General features: G+C 52.9%; 1 long non-coding RNA gene across 2 annotated transcripts; it reads right to left on the bottom strand.

Annotated features, from left to right (window-relative positions):
* Positions 1–13,628: 13,628 nt before the first annotated feature.
* On the bottom strand, positions 13,629–21,219 carry LOC143671855 (uncharacterized). Of its 2 annotated transcripts, none has more exons than XR_013169638.1 (3): positions 21,187–21,219; positions 15,775–16,731; positions 13,629–14,940 (listed from the first exon to the last, which is right to left on the bottom strand). It is a non-coding gene; the product is annotated as an uncharacterized LOC143671855 (long non-coding RNA). The 2 variants fall into 2 exon arrangements; XR_013169637.1 differs by having other exon boundaries at positions 15,775–16,923; positions 21,187–21,207.
* Positions 21,220–21,571: the final 352 nt, after the last annotated feature.

Here is a 21,571-nt window from a genome sequence, read left to right as displayed (position 1 = left end):
GGCCAGAGGAGGAGCAGCAAAGACAGAGAGAGGCCAGTTTTGCTTGCCGCTAACTGAAGACACAAGCTGAGGGTGGGTAGTGAAATCCCTGCTTCTTGGGTGTGGAGTGAACGGAACTTTCTTTGGGCCGGGGGTGGGGGGGGCGAGGCAGGAGGGATCATTAGCACCTGCTTAGTCCCTGAGGAGCAAACCTGGGAAACTTCTGCTGGAGCAGAAGAAGGAGCAGAGTTATGGAGGAGCCCGGGGAGGGGCTGTGGACAAAGGCTGGGGGTTGGGGGGGACTGTTTGTTCATGCTGTGGGAGGGGAGGGAAATTCATGGAAATTCCAGACCCATTCCAGTGACTCACACACCCGTCCTTCAGCAAGAAAGATACAGATTTTCATTTCTGTTATCATTAGCGGGGGCAGTCAGAAATGCTTACGGTGGGTCGTGGAGCAGTGTTCGTTCACCCAAATGCTAGCTTTGGTGTTCTCTCGGTCAGGAGTATTGGTCATTTTTATCTTCTTGTTTGCAGTTTTCTGTGTTGCTTGAATTTATTTTTTACAATAGGATGTGTTGTTGTTGTTGTTGTTATTGTTGTTGTTGTTTTCAGAAACAATAGTGACTTTACCCAAAAAAAAAGAAAGACAATTTAAAAATCAACCGGACAAAACTTTGTAAATACCAAGAGGCTCTGGCAAAGAGATGAAGCAGATATGAAAATAACAAAGGGAAAAAGAAACCGGCAAATTATTATGTAACTGGAGGAACCAAAGAACTGGCCCAAGGAAGTGAGGTTGAGTTTCAGAAACTTGCTGAAAGAAAGCTCTGGAGGCAGATGGGTGCATTGGAGAGGGCATCAGGAAAAAAAGCAAAAAAGGGTCCTGACAGGAAGCTGGGATCTTGGAACCCAAGAGGACCCAGTCCTGACTGGGGACCGTGGCTCAAATACACTCTGGGCAACCACAGGTGAGGGGCTCACCTCTCTGCAACTGGGTTTCTTCCACCTGGAAGGTGGGCATGACAGAGCTAGCAGTATTAGCACTGAAATCAGAGTGTCCGATGGGAAGGGTGCCCCCTCACCCCTCCCCAGAGACCCATTCGAATAACTTCCTGGGACCAAGAGCTTGCGCTGGCCCCAGGAACTCACTCCAGCTCCATCACCAACTATTCTTAGAAGCTCCTCCTGCCCTCGGACGGACGCTGCACCTGCCTCCCCTCCCAGAGAGCTGTCGGATTGCTAAAGGCACATTCCCTTTGACCAAGGGATTCCATTTTGGGGAATTTACACAACAGAAACACTCACATGGGGGCAAAGGAATATGCACAAGGGAATTCTTGGCATCACTCTTTGTAATGGCAGAAAACTACAAACAACCTACACGCCCACCAAGGGGGCTGGTTACGTAAATGCTGAGGTGGTGAGCAATGGCTGTGTCCTACAGGCCCCATAGGGGTTGAGCACCAGAATTCATCATGAAGCAGGAAAGTAAGAACTGGAAGTCTCCATTTGCATGTCGAAAGGGTGGCCTAGTTACACACCCCTGTGTGTCAGCACGCAGACTAGCCCTACGGCAGTGCTATCTCGGGGGAAGGTAGCTGCAGGCTCCAGTAGGAGAGGAATAGTTGTAGCTATAAACCCTTTGCTCTCCTTGACCGTTTTCTGTAGAATCTGCACTCCCTGGAAACAACCATGCACTGACCTTCATCCCATTAAGATGGACAGTAGAAACTTCTGGTGCTTACCCCATAGCCAGTTTGCTTCTTCTTCTCAGTATCTGCCACCTGTGCTGTCGGGGAGGCCACACGGGCAGTGCTGGCCAAAGGGTGGTGGAAGGCAGTGACGTGCATCCCTTCCAGGCTGAAGCATCTCCTTGCCGGTGCAAGCACCTCCATGCTCTTTTTCCTGCCACAGGGGTCCAGAGATGGAGGTGCCACAAGGTGAAGGCAGCCTGAACCCCTGGACTTCCCCTCAAAGGGCAACTGCCCTGGAGAACCACTTGGACACAGGAGACTTTGTGAAACAATGATTCATTGTGTTTAAGGCATGGAGATGCAACGGCAGTGGCACTAGGTAGCCCGGGGAAGTGATGCAGACACGTGTTCCCACCCCCCACCCCCGGCATAGGGAAGGCCTGGCTCAGATCCTGAGCAGGTGCTTGGAAAACCACACTCCAGTCCCAGCGGCGCTGAGAGACCTAATGCAAGTCACTGGGCTCCTTCAGGTCTCAGGTTCCCCACGCGTCTGGTGGCACAGGGCCTCTTTCCCCTCTAACCAGGGCTTAGGCTGCTCGTGTTTCCTGGGCAGAGCGCCTAGGCATTGTCATGGAATCCTGACAGCAGCTCCAGGCGGGAGGTGCCAACATTATCTCCATTTCCTCAGGAGGAAACTGAGGCTCAAAGAGGTGAGGTCCCTTCCCTAGGGATTCTATTCTTAACTGCTATAGTGCTAGTTGTCATCTGGTATTTTAATTTCTTTTTATAAATACAACTTAAAAGTTAGCCCACTATTGACAACTTGAATGTGGCAATAAGGATTAAAAAAAATTTTTTTTGAATGCCCTGACTTAGGGAGTCTGTAGAGGTGCAGTCACCCTAGACCTGTTTCTGGGAAGGGGGTGGGGAGTTGTCCTGCTCCTTGGGGATGCTGAAGCCACATCTCAAAGTCCTCACCTCCCAAACAGTGTGTGAGTGGGGTCTGCGCTCCTGGTGCAATGGCCTGACCCCAGGACCCACCCCAGTTGGGAGTCCCAACTTCTCCAGAACCTCAGCCTCTGCTGTTGCAACCCCTACTTCTCTTGCTAAGCCTGAGCAAGAAGTGAGCTGGGCCTTTGCAGCCCCAGGCAAGTCCTATGATCTGGGGTCCGTGCCCACTCCCGGGTATGTGAGCAGCAGGCAGGCAGCACCATAGAGACATGGGAGGGGGTCACACATGTGTCTCTCGGCCTTCCACCTCCAGACAAGAGACAGCTCTGTGGGCAGACGAGGTAAAGTCTGCATCCCATCTCTGCCATTCTCCAGCGGTGTGGCCTTGAAGAAGTCATGTTTCCTCCCCCAGCCCACACTTTTCTTATCTGTAAGTGCTTCCTAAAAGTTTCCAATTATTTTCAACATTATTGGCAGCTTCATTATCATCAGCATCTCACCAGTGTGATCAGGTCACGCCTGTGTCAAACCATCTGTGGCTCCTCATTGCCTTAGGATGAAGTTTGCACTTTCATGGGCTGCCAGACGCTGCCTGAACTGGCCCCAGCCATCGCCTCCAACCCCCTCTGCCCCTTGCACACCACCTGCCTGCCCCATAAACACCCAGCACTCCCTCGGCCTCAGGCCCTTTGTTCAGCCCCCTGCCTGGAATGTGCTTCCTCTTCCACCCACACCCTACCCCTCTCCCATCCCTTCAACAGCTGCCCCCCAAAAGGCTTCAGTGCCACCTTAGACATTGCTTCAGGGAAGTGTTCCTGGGCGTCCCGGGTCCCCTGCCCAGGTGGACTCTCTGGCTCTCACAGACCCATGAATCCCACCCCTCTTCCCAACCACCATGGCACTTTTCACAGGTACTCACAGTATAGGGAACTAAGAAATTATTTGAATAACGTCAGCCTCCCTGTGTGAGCACCAAGGGCTGGTCCAGGTGTCCCCCAGATATTAGTCAAATTGAATTACTAATTTCCAGAAGAATCCTTTTTGGAAATTTAGATTCTTTTCAGCAAAGACAATCCATTACCCACCACCACTAAATACACTTTAACTCTCATACCTTTGTAAGATTTTTCTGCTCATTAAATGCACAAATCTGAGAAAACCCTCAGTTACATCCTGTGTCCTAATTTTTCAGCTCAGAAAAATACGGTCGTTGCACTTCGAGGCAGCTGCTCACAATTCCTGCAGTGCCTCCTCCCAGCCCAGCTTCCAGCAACCCCTTCCTCAGAACCCGCAGGCAGGCTTCCGGCTGCTCCATGGCTCACCCCTTGCTTCGGGATAAAGGTCAGCCAGCGAGTGATGGCCTGTGTGGGGGAAGTGCAGGCACATTTTCAGCCCCATCAGCAAGAGCCATATTGGCCCCTTGCCCAGGGGTCGGGGTCTGGCTCAAGCTGTCCACACACAGCTCCCCACGCCCCAGCCAGCTGGGAAATGAGAGCACAAACCCCCAGGGACCACGGGGCAGGAAGCCCAGTGAGGCCACATAGCCAAAACCCATCCATGCTTTGATGCCTCCATCCTCTCATGCAGCAATTCAACCATATTTATGGAGCAACTACTACATGCTGGGACCAGTTTCGGCACTGGGGAAGCCGAGATGGATGCCACACAGTCTTGCCCTTCTGTAGCAAGAGAAGGGCACTGAGCAAGCAATTACACAAATAATTACTTCTGGGCAGAGGACACCGGGCTCTGCTCCTCCCCAGACTCTATACCCTGTGGGTTCTCTGGGTTTAGGGCCTGTGGGTGAGGGGCTGGCTTTACAGATGTGTTTCAGAGGGCCTGTGCTGAGTGGCATTTAGAGAGGGACAGTCTTTAAGTCCATTCAAATGGTTCTCGGCATGGTCATGCACATAGGTTACAGGCCACAGCTACTTATTCACGCTGTAGTGGTGATGGTGGCTGGAACCCACTCAGCAAAAGTGACACCAAGACAAGGCCTGGAAGAAGGAGGGCCGTGACAATACCGGTGAGCCACCATTGGCTGGCATCCGTGGACCTGGAGGATGAGCTCAGGGCAAATGAGCTGGGGGAAGGAGGGGAGTGCAGGAGGAGGTGGGGTTGTGACCTCTTGGGGGCTCCCAGTACTGTGGGACCAGGGCCAAAACAAATAAGCCTGTGAGATGGGCTAGAAGGGAGTGATAAGGGCAAGGGGAGGGATGCAACTGGGAGGGGGCGGGGAAGTGGGGAGGTGGGAAGAGGGGGAAGTGGGCCATCCAGGGGGCTCCAGAGGTGGTGGGGGAGTGAGCAGTGGGGATGTCTGCAGGAGAAACTCTAGGAGAGCGTAGCTGTAGCTCAGGGGACTCCAAGCCCAGTGCATTTTGAGACAGGGGAAGCAGGGTGGATGGGAGAGGGGTGGGGAAGGGGAAGAGAGGAGGAGGTAAGGTCAGAACCTGCTGAGGGCCAGTCATGTGGGGACTTGCAGAGCTCTACAGGGCCCTGGACTCTGGGGGATGCCAGTTTAAGGGACCACCCTGGCTGCCATGTTGAGAATAGACAGACGTGGGGGTGCATGTGTGAGGGGGGAGCAGCGCAGATGCCAGGGACCAGGTCCAGGCTCCTACAGTAAAGCAGGTGAGAGGTGAGGAGTCCTGGGCAACCTGAGTGGTGATTTCCCAGGTAGAGCCACCCATCTTTACAGAGATGAGAGAACGGGAGGAGTCAACACTGAGGCTCTGGGCGGGGCTGCCACTGTCTGAGACCTGAGTGGGGAGAGAGGTGAATCCAGACCCCCCACGTTCCTCCCAAGTCTGATGCTTTGTGAATGCAACTCAGAAACGCCTGTTGCAGAGCCCACAATCTGTCACGTGCCGCCCGCCCACCCACCAGGTACACCCATGCACAAACATCCACTGTCACATGCACACATCCTCACTCACAGGCACATACAACCTAATGCGCAGGAACATCCTCACTCTTTTGCACACCCTCACACACACTCGCATGTGCACACATACCCTCACTCACACATCCTCACTCACGTGTGCACACACCCTCATTCACACACACAAACCCTCGCACACCGACATGCACATACACACCATCACTCACATGCATACACACCTTCACACGTACACACATCCTCACATGTACACAGAGCCTCACTTGTGCACTCCTCCACTCATATGCACACCTCACTCACATACTAAAGCCCTTGTGTGCACACCCACCCACCCACTCATGCACACACACATCCTCACTCAGGTGCACATCCCCTTACCCTAATTGCTCAGGCACACACACTCTACCCCACCTCCCCCGGGGCTCACACTGGCAAATGCACACAGTCACACTCTGGACACATACACACTGACACACACACACATGGAAACACATACACAACTGCACAGTGCCACACACACAAATGTGTAACTCCGGGTCTCCTGTGGGTCTCAGCTTTCTGCTTCAGGATAGCCTGTCCTTTGGAAGGGAACCACCCTTCTGGCTGCCCCTAGTTGCCATGGGACCTAAAATTCTGAGGAATTAGGAGAGATTCCTTTAAAACTCACAGCTCAAATTTTAGGCTTAAACAATATATTTTAAACATGCGGTTCAGCCTGGCACAGGCTTGTATTACCAGGCACTTCCCTCCCACCAACCCCAGTTTCCCCATCTGTACAATGGGTGTCATCCTGGTTCCTACCTCAAGTGCTATTGTGAGTTCACTGACATGGTACTGGTAAAGTTATAAGCCCTGGAAGTCCAAGAAGAATAAGTGGAGAGTGGAGTGGGGAAAACTGGCCATCACTGGCCGCCCAGTGTAACTGAACTTAAAATAACCAACATCGTCCTTTTCTCTGCGGCTGAAGCATGCGCTCTCCATAGGACGCGTGCCTGCTTATCGCGAGCAAGGCTGCTCTCTGTGCCAGAAGGTGACGGAGGGGGCTCCGACTCCGACCAAGAAAACACCGGAATTCTCTCCTCTCAGTCTCTCGGTTAAGGTTTACACACACACACACACACACACACACACACACACACACACACACTCCGTCCTCAACCCACAAACAATTCTGCATATATTTAAATCTCCTCTGCTGGCTTCCAGTCTCCATACACCCTTCTCCCTCCTCCCCCCAGAAAAACAGAGAAAGAAATTACAAAAGCCCATCATTTGTCTCCGTCCACCCGCACCCCCATCTATCAGGGCCGCGGAGCCCGTCGCCTCGAATGAGGCGCGCGCCCGGGACGGCCGCTTTAATGGGGCGCCGCGTGTGACTGTGCGAGCTGCACGGCGGGCGCAGCCGGCCGGCATTTGCATACATATTAAACGGAGCAGTAAAAAATGCAGACATGCAAACCATTTGGACGGGCTCCTCAGCTTAGAGCCTGCCAGGAAATCAATCTTCTGGTTTCTTAAAGGAAACCTGCTCAGGAGGAGGTGGTGAAGCCACACAGCCCTAGAGGCCCTGGGAGGGAGACAGCCATCATCTGTCCATCTGTCCACCAGAGCCAGCTGTGGGTGTCCTCCCCGGCCCTAGAAGAGCACTGGAAAGGGAGCAGGGGCTGGAGAACCTTGCCCTGGGTGTGGGTTCTCGTTCCACCAGCTGTGTGCCCTTGAGTAAGAGACATCGCCCCTCTGAGCTCTCCTAACATGGTGTGGGTGCTAACCTAGTACAGCTCCTGGTGCACAGTGGGTGCTGGAGATACTTCCCCCACTTGACCACTGATGAAACTGGTAAGGCTATAACCCAAGGTTGTCCAGGAACTGTTTTGCAGAGCCGGGATCTCAAGCTAGGTGCAGAATAGATTGGCCAAGAGCCCAGGCTCTGGAGGCAGGTGGTCTGGGTTCAAAGTTTGACTCCATTCCTTACAAGCTGTGTGACCTTAGGCAAGTTTGTCAACCTCTCTGAGCCTCAATTCACTGAAAAATAGGTGGATATACTTCCCTCTTAGACATGTTGTTGGATTAAAGCACATCAGCCTAAGTGCTTGGCTCAGAGCCTGGTACACAGTAAGTGCCCATAAAGGGTGGTAGAGCAGAGAAGGGTCCTTCATGTTATCGTTATGGTTTTCTGGGTTAAATCCCTCTCTAGGTTTGCGTGGTTTGGCAAGCCACTCCTCCTGGAGTCTCCTTACCCGTAAAATGGGGTGGTTTGATTCTCACAACACATCCTAGCTCTGTCCTGGAGGGGATGTGACTCCAAGGACAGACGAGACCACCTACCCAGCTCTCCAGAGATATGGGATCCCAGGAGACCCCACGCTGATTCCAGCCAGATGTGGCTAAAGTAGCACCTCTGGGGGCTGCCAACAGCCTGTCCTTACCCTGCAGCTGAGGCAAGGCTGGAAGCCAGGGGAAGGGGAATACCCCAAGCAAGCCCCAAACTGACCGAAAGTCTGCGGGGCTAGGAAAAGGCAGTTACGCAGCTGGCTCAGGACCTTGAGAAAGCAGGATCGGTGCTGAGCCTGCTACATCCACCCTCTCGCCGAACTTCATTTTACAGATCGGAAACTGAAGCTCGGAAAGAGATACCAAGGCGAGGATGCTCAAATGGTGGAGTTAGGATTCAAACCAGGTCTGTCTGTCTGCAGTGGACACCTCCCCCAGAAGCTACCATAAATTTGGTGACACAAACGATTATGCAGATTTTCAAACAGCATCAGGGAATGCTACTTTTCCCCAAAGAAAGTATTAATTTTGTGCCTGGGTTCAACCAAATAGTCAATATCTATGAAGGTCCTCTTTGAAGGGAGCTGGAGGAAGGAAGGAGAGGGGACTTTCAAGAATCAGCTCAGATTTGGCTTCCTTTCATTTATTCCATACCCCTGGAGGTCAGGAATGGGAGTAACCAGTGTCCCCAGGACCAGGCTGGACAGTGGGCAGTGCTGGGCAAACCGTGAGGGGGCCCCAGCCAGATGGAAGCCACCATCCTCTCTCAGTCCCCAGGACTTGAGTGAAAAGGGCAGGCCAGGGTCCTGTGGTCTTTGCCTTCAGTTCGAAGAGGGCCCTTGTGCATCAGCGCTTCCCAGTTAAGTGATGGTGAGGCATTCATGGTGTGTCCAGTTGCAGCCTGGTGCCAGGGGAACAAAATTTTGAACCCATGGTCGTGGCCCAATTCAGTGGTGCCGTGCTGCATGACCCTGGGCAGGGCCCTGCCCTCTCTGGGCTGAGGGGGCTAAGCTGATTGCAACCCCTCTCTGACTCTCTTTGGAAACCCCTCCCTCTCACCAGTGGCCTCCTGGCTCTCTGGTTCTGTCCCTCCATCTCCCTCTGCAGGCCCCAGAGTGCAGGCCGCCCCCACTGCTACTGCCCCACAGGCCACGGTGGATGTGGGGGAAGCAGCCAGCGCAGGAGGGCGGGAAGGGCAGGAGTTACAGGAACTGGCTGGGTGATTGCTCAACTGGGGAGCCTGGCCCAGCAGGCCTCCCACAGGCCCCCACCTCAACCCACCAGTCCTCCCTAGCTAGCTCTGCATTGCAAACATTCCAAGCCAACCTCGGGTTGCAGCAGCCCCGGAAGGGAAGGGGGAACTGCTGCAGACACAGCGTGAGGCCGCCAGAAACACTTAACCCCTTCGCTTCTTCCAGAAAAGCCTTTGGGCAGGAGCTTGGGGCTGGGTGGCAGTCGCTAGGGTCCTTCACAGGCTCTGGATGACCATGGCAGACGAATCTCTGGCAGTCCCGGCCCCAGGTTACACACCTGACTCAACAGATAGCATATTGGACTTAAGAAGTCTCTGGTTGTTGACTCAGCAGACATTTCCAGAGCACCCCCTGTGTGCTGAGCATTGTGCATCAGGAATTTCTATTCAGCAGGGCCAGCCCATGCTGTAGTGGGGGTTGAGTGGGGATCAGACATGCAGGCCTGTTTTTTGTTTCTTTTTTAGGTCTTTATACTGTGGAGAGTGGTACAAGGAAGAAATACAGGCTGAGGCTGAGTATAAACTGAAGTGGCTGAACTAATCTGGGAAGGCTTCCTGGAGGAAGTGACATTTAGGAGGCTATATGAAGAGGAGAGGAAGAGTGTTCTAGGTAGAGGAAGCAGCAAGCATGAGGTTCTAGAGAAAAGAAATATTCCAGTCTGTGTGTCTGGAATAGAGGGTGTGAGGATGGAAAGCCCTGAACTTGGAGCATTTGGCTCGTGCTGGGCCCCAAAGGCTTTGAGTCCACTCCCAGGACTTGGACTGTCTTCTGGAGGGCAGTGAGGAGCCTTGGAAGGGTTTTACATGGGAAATGATGTGGTCAGGTCCAGCTCTAGGCACTAAGAGTCCCATGAGTGAAAAACAAAGCATTAGTGGAGAGAGGAAAATTCCACGTTTTCCCATACAAACCAGTTGAACTCTAAGACCAGAACCTCTGAACCACACCAAAGTGCCACCAACAGAAGATGCTTCAGATGGCATCCTGGGCAGCTAAGCCTGGCACTGGGCTCCCCTGGGGCTGGTGGCTACTCTGTGCCCTGCCATCCCCAGGCCAGCTTGAGCAGCAGGTAAAAAAGTTGGCTCATCTTCCTAGATAACAGGCTGTAACTCTTTCTGGGGTGGATCAGCCCCTTCCCCACCCTATGCACCACTCAGCACACAACTGGGGCTCAATACATGCAGCAATTAGTTCTGTTTAATTTTGGAGCAGCTGAGAAATCATCCAGGTCCACAGCCTCGTCACTTCACGATGAGGAAACTGAAGCCCAGAGATGGCAATAGCTGGCCGAGGTTCTTACTGTGAAGGTAAGCATGGCAGAGCTGGGCTGGTTGACCAGCAGCCCCCACACCCTGGGGCGCAGGGGGCCATGCAGCAGGCATCTGAGGTCCAGAGAGGAAGCCAGCCCTCTCAGCCTGCCGACTACCTTGGCGGTTCACAGAGGAGACCCAGGAATTTTTAGGGCCCCACCCCAACCCATGTCTGCTTCCTTTCCCTGCCTCTCATGAGGCCTCAGATCTCTTCAGGAAGCAGAGGTCAAAAGAAACAGAGATTCAAGTCCAGAATACCAACAGCCACTTAGAAACGAGCAGTCACTAAACTAGGCTTACTAGAGGGAGTGGAAAAACTTCTAGACTGCATTGTTTTAACTGTGGAAACATTTCCTTTTCCCTCTGTCCCTCTCTCTCCCCCTCCTTCCCTCCCTCCCTTCCTTCCTTCCATCTTCCTTAATGAAGTAGAAACTCAGACCACTGACATGCCAATCAGATGAAACTGGAGCTGTTCTGCTGAGATAGGAAGGGGTGGTCTTGAATTCCACCCCACACGTACCCATGTGGGTTCTGTCTCCTCCTGGCCAGAACAGACTGAGAACTAGCAGTCAAGCCCAACTCTGATTTTGTGGAGGGGGAAACTGAGGCCCAGGAAGGTTGCAGCACTTGCCCAAGGTTGCATTGTGCTAACGGGATGAAGTCAGGGTTCTCCTAGGCCTGCCTGACACTCTACCTTTAGCCCATTTTCTCGACTCCCTTCCTCTGTCATTCAAACATCCTTTATCAGCCCAAGCTCAAGCTGCAGGATCAAAAAAGCCAGAAAACTCTGTATTCTGTTTTCTGAGAGTCGTCTCTGTGTCTGGACTGTTTGTTGGGACAGCTAATTTAGCCAGAGCTCCCCTAAGTTCTGATGAGCATGTTGAGACTTCCAAGAGGAAAAACACACCCAAAGACACTCCCTCTGTTGAAAATCGTGCCCCGACAGGACGGGAAAGGTCTGGGGCCCTCTCACTGCCTGCACATGTCCCTGGTGATTAATCTGGTGGAAGGAGGAGTTGAGTTCCTTCCAGCCCCTTGGGGATCATTCCTGTGAAGGCCTAAGCAGAAGCCAAGGTCTGTTTCGTGGCTCAGAGTCCATGCTTGGTCACAGAGCAAGGCTCCTCTTCGGCAAGGGCTCTCCCATAAGGGTCCCTCAAGCTTTGGGTACCCACCATCAGTTTTGCCATGGCAAACCATTCCAGGGCCCTTATGCTGGGCCAGGGAATATCTCCCTGAATCTTCGCCTCAATTGGATGAGCTTGCTATTATCACGCTATTTCATTGATGGGGAACTAAGGCATGTGAAGTCACTTGCCTGGGTGACACAGTTAATAACCAACATGGGCAGGACCTGGGTGTGGGCATCTCAGGTGCCCAGGGCAGGGTCCTCACCACGAGGCCCCATGCAGCGAGCCTAGCCCCCGCCCCCAGCCTGGAAGCATGGCCCCCTTCTCTCAGCAACCAGGCTCACCCTGGTTCCCTCTTCCTGTTAATGTACTTAATCCTCATCCTCTACCTGAAATAATATTTTATCTCATCTATTTATTATTTGTTCATTATTGGCATCTATCCATCCTAAGTTTACTCTCCGTTTGAATCTTTCCTACCTGGGTTCACTCTGTTCACCAATGTTGGCTCTGAACTTCCAGAAGGCAGAGCTGCTTGTGTGGCTGCAGCCGTCATCCCACCCAAAAATCATTTTATATGTTTCATAGAAACTAGTGGCCTAGAATGGAAATATTGGTGGGATCTACTGCCTGGGAAGGTGAGGCTCCCCTCCCCCCAGCACCACGGTGCCCCCCAGCACTGCCAACGGGCTGCACTCCTGCCCCCATAAATGCCCGATCTCGTCCTCCTCCCTTCACATCCCAGGTTAGCAGACCCCCTCTCTAAACGTCACTTCATCTACCCAAGTGGTAGGAATGACGTGAGTTACCTGTCCTCGCCCTGAAGTGATGGTAACAGAACTGTCGGCCTCCAAACCATCCCCACCTCCTGGTATTCATGCCCTATGAACTACCCTCCCACAAATAATAGGGGCCGACCTGCGTAAGCAAGCGGAAATCGCCCCCCAAGGCTGGGTCCTGAAAGGCATGGCAGCCTCAGCCTTGCTGTCTTGGATCACTCACTCCAGGGCAAACCAGCCTCCATGTCACAAGGACACTCAAGAAGTTCAATGGAGAAATCCCTGTGGCAAGGGAGTGAGACCTCCTCCCTGCCAGCCATGAGTGTGAGCTGCCTGGAAGCGGATCCTCCAGCCCCAGGCAAGCCTTCGGATGACAGCGGTGCCGGCTGACAACTTTAACTGTGACTTCAGGAGAGGTCACCAGCCGTCACCATCCAGCTCAGCTGCTACCGAATCCCAGCCCCACAGAAACTGTGAGACAGTAACTGCTTATTGTTTCAAGTCACTAAATTTGGGGCAATTTGTTACACAGCAGTACATAACTAATACAGAAACAGAGAGACCTTTTAGTAATGAGGGCCTTCCATCGACCACATTCCCTAAGGGTATTCCTTGGAATACGGATCCCAGGCTATGCTTTGGAAAAACTGTGGTCAGTCAAGAATGGGTAGCACTGTGGACTCTGGTCCCCTGTTCAAGATTCCCGGTACTCTTTTGGTATATTATTAAAGCTGTTCCCTTTGGGGAGGTGGCTGTTCAACTTCTTTAACTGAGTATTTCCTAGGAGTTTTTCTTTGACTTGGAACTCTAGTATCATAACCTTGATATGCTCTTTGGGAAACACTGCTAAACTGTAATGGCGTCAGGTTCCTCCAGCACTTGAAATCATTGTGCCTAAAATATAAAAACAAAAATACAACCTAATATTCAGAGTCTGACCTGTGGCTTTTGGTGCACAAGGACACTGTGGCTGGCCTACCGTGCTGGGGCCACCTCTCTGGGGCTTTTTCAGTAGTAGGGCTGGTTTGCCTCGGGCCACCCCGTCCAACCCCACCAGTCTTATGGTCAGTGGTGTTAGTTAAGGCTTTGGGCCACTGTCTGACCGTGGGCCTGACACCATTTGTGGACCACTGGGGCCTGAGATTTTGATGCTGAACTCTGCAGCATCAGCTCTCATCATCTCCGTAGCCCACTGGTGCCTAGGGCCATACCGTATCCTTGAACTGTCCGCCGCCCCCCCCCCCCCCCCCCCGTGTTTGCTGCATCCTTAAAGCTAATGCCTTAGAGTTGATTTATCAGAGTTCAAAGCATGAGCTACTGGAAAAAAACAGCATTTGATATAGAAAAATTCATTATAAAGGCAACTTTGAAAGAGCAAATCCACCCCCTTCAGCGAGGGAAGACTGTGCTCCGAAAATCACATTCTTCCGGGCCCCTGGGGCTGTGCGGTAGGAACACGATCTTTCACAGGCTGGAAGGCCGAGGGCTTGTCTCTGCTAAAAACACACTTTTACCCTCATGTTGCTTCGTCTTTCCTGGCCTGGGCATCCGGGCTCTCGGGGCCTTTTTGGAGCCATCCCTTCCAGACGCCCAGCGGCCTGTCCTCCTCCCTTGGCCAGAGGCCCAGCTGTGGGCGCTGGGGGTGGGAGAAGATCGAAGACATCCTCTTCCTTGAGCGTGGTCCCAGCTGGCCCAGCATCCGCCTCCCCTTGGGGCCCTTCCCCAAACTTCCGACTCAGAATCTGCATCTGAACAAGAGCAGATTTGCTGTACAAAGAATTTGGGGACCTCCAGGATGCACCCAGAGCTGCATCTCAAGGTGCCCTCAGCCTCCTAATGGGTTGCCATGCCTACCCTCTGCATTGCCTTCCCAGGCTCTCTGCCTACCACTGACAACTTCTCAGAGGGGATCCAAGAAAAATTCCCCGAGATGGGTTTCCATGTTCATTCTGCACCTCTGCACCCCCCTTCCCATCACAGAAACCCAGTGAGATGATCATGGCACAAAGGGGCAAGAAGTCAGGAGGCCTGAACAAGCAGTAATGGTGCCTATTAAGTGGTAATGGCAACCATTCAGTTAAGCTACTCCCATCCAGTTAAGCTGCTACCATCCACCTCTTCCAGAGAACTCATAACCCAGGAGGGAGGCAACTGTGACCCAAGAGCTCAGAGAGAGAAAGTCATTTGTCCAAGGTCACACAGCCAGCAAATGGCCAAGTCAGGATGGCCCCACAGCCACTGACTTCTCCCAGACATCCTACTGCATGAAGATTTCTGCGATGGGGAAATGGGAGCAGCCGAAGGGATGGTCAAGGAGTTGCTTGCCCCATCCCCAGCTGGTTCAGCCAAGTGGTTCCCAATATGGGGTTCCCCGGGGCCCTCAAAGGCATTCGGGGGGCCTCCTTGTCATTTACAGCTCAACATTCCCAATGGTCACTGTGCCTTTATCAAGGACCAGGCCACCACAGGCTTCCCACAACATCAGATTTCTTTGCTTTGGATGAGATCATATCACTCATTGTGCCTGGCCAGGCTCTCTAGGGCTAATGGGAGCTGAACGGGTATCATTGTTGACCTTGATCAACTCAAAATGAGAAATCTTGTATCACTCAAAAAATGCAGTTTCCTTGTTGGACAAACATGGGCCTTGGAGCAAATAACAGCAGGAAGGACTTTTCTGGTGAGAAAGTAGAGAGAAATTAGTTTAGAAATTTGAGTTACTAAATGGCATTTGTCTCAATTACATTTCAGCGGTGGCACCTGCTTTCTTATATGTTCTTTAAAATGACATGAGTGCTTCCCTACCCCTGCCCAGCCTGCTTGATGATGACGGCAGCCAGCAGGCACATCCATGGGCAGGACTGAGCTGACACAGGGTGGCAAAGGATGACAAGGGCCACAGCACAGCATGGCCTTCACCCCACATTTCTCTGCAAAAGCTGTCCTTGAGGATGTGTGGACCCTATTTGCAAGCTTTTTAGGGAAGCCTGGTGGAAACCAGCCGCAGACAAACTTAGAATTCCTTGTAAAACTTGCATCAAGGGCGGGCCACGGTGGCTCAGCAGGTAAGAATGCTTGCCTGCCATGCCCGAGGACCCGGGTTCGTTTCCCGGTGCCTGCCCATGTAAAAAAAAAAAAAACAAAAAAACAAACAACTTGCATCAAGAGGAGGAATGAGGCAGCCAGGGTTGTGGAGTGGGTGAGCACCCAGCCAGGCCCCTGCACAAGGGTTTTCTTTTGGAGTGGGGGTGAGGGGACTGCGGGAGGTAAATGTTCTCTCCATGGGCATGTGCAAGTGGTGCGCGTGTCTGGCTTGATGCTTCTCTTAATTCCTTCTAGGCAGACCCCTTCCTCCTGCATCCCCCCCCACCTCTAACCCACCACCACAGGAGGCTTGAGGGCTTGGAGATTCTGATCAGGGGAGTGCAGAGATCAAAGGCAAAGGCTCTGACCTGGAATTGATTCAGGGGACTCTGCAATTGGCAACTACTTTCAATTCATAGCCTCTCACCTGGACAGGCTTCCTCTGTGTGAGGACATCTCAGAAGTAGTGGAGATCCCAGAGCCCATGATGCCCGGAAAGTGTCTTCTCCATCTCAGGCTTGAAGTCACTCTGGGGCACACGGTGTGGAGGAAGGCTGCAGTGGCTTCTTAAAACAGCTTCTTGCCTGTCTGAGCAGGAGATGCTGGAAATTCTGGTCCAGAGGCCCCCACAACCAGGGACTAGGACAAACCAGCAAAGTACAAGCCAATGGGGTTCTAAATACAACTTCAAGAGGAGTCTGTTTTGAGCTGTAAGATGGGCCATCCGTTGGCCATAGTGAAGGGCCTAGAGCTCTGATGTTTATGCACCCATCAGGGGACTTGTAAAAGCAAGGTCCTTGGGGTGTCTTTTGGTGATTATTATGAGATGGATCAGTTACACAGTCCTGGGTGTCCCCAACAAGCCCACATTTTCACTGTTCTGCTGACATGTTCCCCTCTCCAAAGAGATGTGAGCCCCTCCGGGGCTGGGGCGCGAGCTGATTTGTCTTTGTGCGCCCAAATCTCCCCAGCGTCTGGGAGCCAGATCTCAAAGACTTGATGCCGTGTCTCCCCCACTGAGCCCCTGTTTGAGAACAGGGCTCCATTCTATTCACCAGTAGAATAAAGAGCCCAGGTTTAGAGCCTGGCTCCATCAATTTCTAACTTGAAGCCAGTGATTTCTCCTCTCTGGGCCTCCATTTCCTCTTCTGGGAAATAGCAATCCCAGTCACTCACACCTCGCAGAATTATTCTGAGGATGACTTGGGCAGGTGGAGAGCTTTGCCCGCAGGTCATGCCCCACAATGGAGGCATCACTGCTGGGGCTCCAAGCACTGAATGCAATGCTGGGCATGTGGCAGGTGCTCTGGTAGTGCCTGGTATTGTGGGGGTTGGACGGTGGCCCCTGAAAAGCTATGTCCATGTCTGTATTAGTTAGGGCTCTCTAGAGAAACAGAAAGGAAATATTCATAAATATAAAATGTATAAAAGTGTCTCACGTAACCATGGGAACATAGAGTCCAAAATCCGCAGGGCAGGTTGTGAATCCAACGATTCCGATGGAGGGTCTGGACAAACTCCACAGGAGAGGCTCGCCGGCTGAAGCAGAAAGAGAGCCTGTCTCTTCCGAATCCTCCTTAAAAAGGCTTCCAGTGATTAGATTAAGCATCACTCATTGCAGAAGACACTCCCCTCGGCTGATTACAAATGGAATCAGCCGTGGATGCAGCCAACGTGATCATGATTTAATTCTATGAAATGTCCTCATTGCAACAGACAGGCCAGCACTTGCCCAACCAGACAAACAGGTACTACCACCTGGCCAAGTTGACACATGAACTTGACCATGACAGTGTCCTAACCCACCTCTAGAGGTGGCCTTAATTGGAAAAGGGTCTTTGCAGATGCAATTAAGTTAAGGTTCTCAAGGTGGACCCAAACCCAGGAGCAAGTGTCTTTACAAGAGACAGACAGGAGACGGAGGAGAAGACCACGTGAAGACAAACAGAAGGGATGCAGCCAAAAGCCCCCTGGGAGCACATGGAGCCTGCAGAACCTGGGAGAGGCCAGGAAGGAATCTCCCACAGAGCACCCAGAAGGAATACAGCCCGGCTGACACCCTGGGCTTCTGACCTCTAGAGCTGTGAGAGAATAGATTTTTTTTTTGTTTCAAGCCACTGTTTTTATGTTAATTTGTTGTGGCAGCCCCAGGGATCGAATACAGGTGTTAAGATAGATTTCTTTCCTAAGCCAAGTATAAAGATAAAGATGGTATATTATTGGTGGAAACGGTGATTAAAAAAAAAAGTTGAAGCTGATTCCCCTACTTCCACCCCGCAGGACTAGCGCTGCCCAGGCTCCTTACAATGTGAAAAGTGTGGAATTGGGCCAAATATAAAGGAACATGCTTTTAGGACATTTGGGGGGCAGTTTCCAAGAGAATTCAGGGTAAGGAGAGAGAGGTGACCCTGGCCCCTGCCTCTGTTGAGAACCCTGGAAACCAGACCCAGACCATGGAGACATTCCCACCTTAACACCCACCCACCCCTGCATCCCCATCCCCGCCTCCTGGAAGGCCTCTGACTCTGCCCAGACAGGTACCTGGTGTTTTAAGGAGAAAGACTGTGTTAGGGGCATTTCATCCACAGAATCTATCAGCCCGAACATCATCAGATGCTCACTTTGAACAAATGAAAACTTGGAGGTTTTCAAATGCTAAAATCCACACAGCAGGACACCTCAGCAGCCCAGGGTGTCTTCTGAACCCTTCCTGTGTTTGGGAACTGAGCTACACACAATTCACTGCATTAACTCACAGCAACCTATTCCTATTTTACAGATGAGGAAACAAAGGTTCAGAGAGGCCCAATGAGGTTCCCAAGGTCCTTCAGCAGTAAAGTCAAGCTCTTATCCATCCGCCTGCCTCTGATTTATAATCCCTGGCTTCACTGAGACACTTGCTTAAACCCCTCTAGAGCTAGGGGTCCCACTATGGAAATAAGCAAAAGTGATCATCTGTGAGGGGTGGGGAAGGGGACTAGCTAGTAACCACTTAGCAGGGTCATATCCACTGCAGCGATTTCTGTAAATGGGTACCAATGTAAAACTGGAATTAGGTCACACAAAAAAGGCAAAACCAGACAGCTCTGGAAGAATGCAACTTCCCCAAGACTGTGCTAAGCCTGGCCAACTTTCTTCCTGATAATTAGGTAAGTAAGGGAAAGTAGGAGAAGATTCAGTTTAGAATCCTCACAGGTATTAGCCCAGGGCCTGAGAATCAGGAAGGGAAATGCACACATGTGGTGGGGGGACTCAGGTTCTGCGGCTTTCTTGGGGGTGGATCTTGGTTCTCAGAGAGGGTCTCTCAAACAACTGTTAAGTGGTGATAGAATTGGGACTCTCAAGCCAGAAAAACCTCAAGGTTCCCTCTTGGCAGGCCAGGCAACCTCTCTGACCCTCAGTCTCTTCTTCTGGCAGGGCTTATACTGAGTGCCAGAAACTCAGCAATAAACTGGAGAGACCAAATTGGGGCCCTCTCTAAGCTCCCCATCTAACATGGAAGACAGTAAATGCAGAGACAAACATCTGGTTATCAGCTATAAGGAAAAAACACGGGGATCAGAATTATCTTTCCCTCAGGCTGGTGGTTAGGACTGGGAGTGCACATCCCAGTCAAGGCTGAGCCCAGCATGGAGCACACAGTGAGCTCAATCACTGCAAACTGCTTTCATTGCTGCTGTTGTTGCTTTTATTATTATTACAACCTGAATAAAACTGGGCAGACTTGGGGGCCAAGCTCATCACCGTGTCATATTCAAAAGAAACACCAGTCTGACATCCAAAAATCATTGAAAAAGCAGTTTAAATCATCCTGAAATCTCTCAAAGAGATACCAAAGGGGAATTCCTTTGCACACAACACACAACAACATCCTCAAGATGCTTTGCACAAATTTATCTACCCAGAAGGTCTCATGGCAGTTGTTCCAGAAACATCTTCCTTCCCTCGAACCTCTCTTTCATCTTTCTCAGAGAGGCAGGGGCTAGGCTGGATCTGGGGTCCGCCCTCCCCAGCTGTGGGTCCTTGGGCCCATGGCTGAAACTGTCTCTGCCTTAGTCTCCCCATCTGCAAATGAGGCTACCAATAACACCAGTTGTGCGGAGTCAATGAGATAATCGCTGTCAAGTGCCCAGGTGGGTAGACACACAGGTTGTCTAAGTGTGAGCTAGTATTATTTCCTCTTACCTCCTTCATCCACACACCCCCACCAACTCCCTCACCCCTGCTTTGCCTCTCACCCCAGCTGGGAGCTCCAGGCTGTGTTTCCTATAAGCCAGTACCACTCAGCGGCAGCTCTACCCACTGCCCTAGCAGCACAGGGAAAGGGGCGGGCCTGGGCAGGCAAACCCTAAAACCTGCTTAGGAAGGAGCAGTTAATTGAGACCCTGCTTACTCCTGCTCCCACCAGGGTGGTATCCTCCCTTCTCCAGATGGGGGGGGGGGGGGCCAGAGCAGCTTTCCCTGGCCAGCACCTCCAAATATCAGTGCTGAAGGCATTCTGCATGCACTCGGGCCTGCTGATGTGCTAGAGAAAGAGGCTCCCCACCAAATGAGGCCAAGCCTGGGCAGTGTGGTCCAAGGTGGTTCCCGCCTCCCCGGGGCTCCCAAAGCCACAGAGCAGGACCCACACTGGGAACCTGGATGTTTCTCTTCCCGAGGGTCTCTGGGCTTGGCCCTCGCCAGGCGCTGGCCACACAGCTGTGACCGGGTCCATGTGGTCCCTGCCTCCATGGGGCTGTCTTGTGAGGGAGCAGACAATTGGAGCCTGAGCATGGGCTGGGAAAAGCAGGGGCAAAAGGGGAGGACAAGCCTGGGGATCAGGGAGGGCTTCCCAAAAGAAGAGGCACTGAAGGGCAGGGCTGGAGGAAAAGGAAAGGACAAGAGTCCCAGGCAGTTGCACAGCCTGGGCAGAGGCCTGGAGGAGAGGTGGTGGGTTCAAGGAGCTGCAAGTAGTCCCCGCCCCAGCTCCCTCGACTGGGGCAGTCTTTCCAACACTCACATCACCATCACACTCAACCCCAGCACAACCCCAAGAGGTTGAGAGGGCAGGGAGCCCGTGTCCCAGTTCACAGATGGGGAGACCAGTCCCAGGAGGGAAAGTGACCTGTCTAGGCTGGGTTAGAACTGGGTCTCCTGACTCCTGGTTCCAGAGGGAGAAACCAAATGCCAACCTGGGCGCAGAGCACCCCTGGCATCTACTGCACAGTCCTGCAGGCCCTGCCGGCCAGGCTCCCTGCACAGCTCAGCCCCTTGGACTGGTTCCAAAAACCTGCAGACCCCGGCCTGCTGCCCTCATGCCTGCTTAACAGACTTAGCAGGGCCTCACCATGGGGCCAGTCCTTCAGCTTCCATCCTCTTATCTCTGGGCGCCTGGTGACAGGCCTGAGGTGCTGAGATGCTGTCCCTAATGGGGGCAGGAAGCACAGCCGGGAATGGGGTAACTGGGGCAAAGGAAGGAGGGGAACCCTGACACCAGGTGGGAAAAGGCAAAAGAATGTGGGCGGGGACGGGGTGGGCCTCACCCAGGGCCCCAGGCAGCACCACCGCCCGCCCCCGGGTGAGACCCTCACCACCCCGGAAGACATCACCCCCAGCTGGGCGGGGAGGAGGACCACCGCCTCCTGGCTGCCCAATCGGATGCACTCCAAGTCCGATGGTGGAGGCGGCCCGGGCGGAAGCCTTCCAGGGCCTTTCCCGGCGGAGCCCTCCCCACCCGGGGCCCCGGCCCGAGACGGGGCATCCCACCGCCCATCGCCCACCCCCAGCCTCATTAGCACCGAGGCCTGTCGTCCTTCCCTCGGTTTCCGGTGGCTCCAGAATTTAAAGGTTAAATCCTAACCTCGTCTCAGCAGTTTCTCCCGGCTTTGCCTACCCAGCGCCAGTTGCTGGTAATTATATGCATCTCCAAGCAGCCAATCAGCTGTCAGACTGACAGATACTGATCTTTTCGTTTTATTTTTAGCTCTGTGCTTCCCCCTCTAGTTGCAAAAAAAAATTCTGTTTGTTCTGTGTGCTGCTGCCTCGCTCCCAGCCTGCAGCCGGCTCTCATCTCTCCCAGCCAGGAGAGAGCAGGAGGCTGGAGGGGCTGGAGCCTCTGTCCCAGCCTGAAAGGGGGGAACACATGCTCCCCGCCGCCCCAGACCTGCTGACGGCCCTGCCCGGTGCGGCCCCCCGGGCAGCAACGGGGAAGCGAGGAGACTGGGGTGCTGCGGGCAGAGGGTCCC

The sequence above is a fragment of the Tamandua tetradactyla genome, chromosome 2 (assembly GCF_023851605.1).
Source record: "Tamandua tetradactyla isolate mTamTet1 chromosome 2, mTamTet1.pri, whole genome shotgun sequence".
Classification (NCBI taxonomy): domain Eukaryota; kingdom Metazoa; phylum Chordata; class Mammalia; order Pilosa; family Myrmecophagidae; genus Tamandua; species Tamandua tetradactyla.
Note: the sequence above shows the minus strand (reverse complement) of the source record. Positions and strands in the feature narration are given on the sequence as shown.